The sequence below is a fragment of the Triticum aestivum genome, chromosome 4A, assembly GCF_018294505.1.
Source record: "Triticum aestivum cultivar Chinese Spring chromosome 4A, IWGSC CS RefSeq v2.1, whole genome shotgun sequence".
Lineage (NCBI taxonomy): Eukaryota > Viridiplantae > Streptophyta > Magnoliopsida > Poales > Poaceae > Triticum > Triticum aestivum.
In genome coordinates this window covers 719,410,413-719,413,247 of record NC_057803.1, presented here as the reverse complement: position 1 = coordinate 719,413,247, position 2,835 = coordinate 719,410,413, and positions in this window count along the sequence as shown.

Sequence of the window (2,835 nt, the reverse complement as noted above, 5' to 3'; positions counted from 1 at the left end):
TTTTTCCTTCACTAAATGCGCAAGGGCTGGGGGAGGGGGCATCGGTCCCCTCAGCACTACACATAGCTCTGTCACTGTATAAAAGCATTTAGATCACTACTTTAGTGATCTAAACGCTCTTATAACACTTTATGTAGGATCTAGCTGGAAATTGCTAAGGATCTTCCCTTTTCAACCTTGTCAGTACATGCTGGTACTACCTCTTTTAGAGGAATTAGGTTATATAAAAAGAATCCACAAATGGCATCCGTTAAAACCACTCTTCTCTTCCCTACCCGTAAGGTGATTCATTGCGTACTTGCAGTGCTACAGTTTAATAATTCCAAATGGATAAGAGGATTTACTTCGTTCTGATGTTTCTGCTGCTCGTCTCCTCCTCCTCTTCGAAATATAATACCATGCTACAATGACAGCGAGTGGTGCAGTACTCGTAAGCACGGCAATCGCTACTACTGTAGCTGTATGTATCTTGTGTTTTGGTCCTTCTGCAAACGTATACAAAGTTTGTATGTGCCAAAACAAGAAAAATATACCTCGATGTGTAACTGGTGATGCCATAGAAAGCAAGCCATCAAAACACATTTTATTATTGGGAAATTCATGTTGAAAATTGAAATTTTCTTTTGCTTCTCCATAGCCTGGCAAGACATGACAACACTGACTCACAAGCCACAACGGATATGGCTTGGTGGTAGACCACCACGGCACAATAATAACCAAAAATAACATTTATGTATTCAGGCACGGAACTAAAGCTCAGCTTGTAGTTACTGAATTGTGTCCAGCGTGGCGGAGCCAAGTTGATGTGAGTGGGACCTATTGAATTCATGCTCCAGCCAACTCATCCAAAAGTCCGAACTGATGGAGGGAGGTGGGGCAATATATTTCAACACTCTCCCTCACGTCTAGGCTGTTTTAGTTCTTAGACGTGGGATCGATGTAGGCCGCAGAATCGTTTTATTTAATACTGCGTTGGCAGAGTCTTGAACTCAAGACCTCTTGGCTTGGATACCATATTGAATTCATGCTCCAGCCAACTCATCCAAAAGTCCGAACTGATGGAGGAAGGTGGGCAATATATTTCAACAGGACTATGCCCCCACTCAAGTTCTAAAATTATATAGGATTTGGTTGTACTTTAAAAAAATACTAAAATCTCTAAATTTATACAAAATGTGCCAAAATATGCCCCCACTCAAAAAAGTTTCTAGGTCCGCCCCTCCAGCCAAACTTATTTTATAATTTACTATGGAAAATAGCAACGAAAGAAATAAAATGCTAGTTAGCAAAACATTGAAATAATGGAAAACTAGGAGAAAACCTGAATTATCACATTCCATGGACTCATGAGGAGCACCCAAGATGCGTCCTCTCCACCGTCCAGCGTGCCCTCACCGATGGTCTCGTCCAGCAGCACCGTGGCGACGTGATCCTCCTCGTACTAGAGCACCTCGACGTTCTTGCGGTTCAGCGCGGCCTCCACCTGTGCCCCTGTCATCACCGCCACCAGACCATGGACGTCCCCTCACGCCCGCGCTAGCCGAGGAGGGGTTCTTGGCTCCGCTCCTGAAACACACAGAATCGATGCTGCAGTCAGTGCTCGTGCAGCGATGTTCGAAACGGCAGCAGCTTCAGATCGATGGAGCTCCTTTCCTCCTTGTGTGAGGCTGTGAGCAGATAGAGTGTGTAGGGGTAGCAAAAGCAGGAGCAGGACGAGTGCGAGCTTATCGACTCTGTGGTCTGAGCTAAGATCGATTCTTCTTTCTTGCACCTCGAAGAAGAAGAGCATCTGGTTTTTTTATTCGTGTGGAATTTCCAATCTTCTCGCAAAGGATCTATATGGCCCGCCGACGGGCCACAGAGAGCTTCCATAGGCCACGTGTTGGAGCTTTGTGCGGAGGAGCCAAGCGGTCTTCTGAGATTGGGAAGAGCCCGAGAGTCCCTGAGATTGGGAAGAAACACGGATGAACCATTATATTTTATGGTGTTGTAAAGGTGACCCGTAGATTTTACTCTGTTTCAAAGTTGGATGTTATTGACAAGAAGGATGAAGTCTTTGGACTTTTAAAGCAAAGCAAATTCAGAAATTCATGCCTATATGTCTTTTGAATGTAAGTGTTAAAATCACCACCAAAGTGTTAATGATTATGCTGAGTAGGGTGATTAAACCCATTACTGGTCGTCAACCCGTGCATTAGCACGAGCTTTTTTTTTCTCAACAAATATGTGAAGAACAAATGTATATCTGGTATAAAAAAGAGAGTGCGTGACTCCCAAATCAAATTATTAACATATTAAAAGAACTAGAGGATTTAAGAAACACCAGATTTTGGGAAGACTGGTGGGTGGGATCCAAATCACTGAAAGATGCTTACCCCCAGACTTTAAAATATTAGCTTTGATCATGATATTTGCGTTGCTGAGGCTATTGATAAAGGTTTGGACAAATTTTCATTTAGAAGAAATATTGTTGGTGATTCTGCACACTTATGGGCTAGTCTCAAGACTACATGTGAAGAGGTTAGAATGTATGGGTTAAAAGTAAGACCCCAGTGGATGTTAAATAATGATAGACACGGTCTCCTTCTTGTACCTCCATTGTGTCACCAGAGCCATCATGAACATAGCCCTCTTCTTGTACCGGTATTAATGGGCCGAAGCCATCATGAACATAACCCTCTTCTTCACCCAGTCCTTCCAGCTGACCATCGGTGTCGTTGAGATATGACGCAACTTCATCACTTCCTTGTGCGATTATGTGCCTCAACATCGCTTCTGTTGCTTCGTCTTGGGAGTGCTCCATAGTTTCTGCAAATATTTACAACATGTCAATTA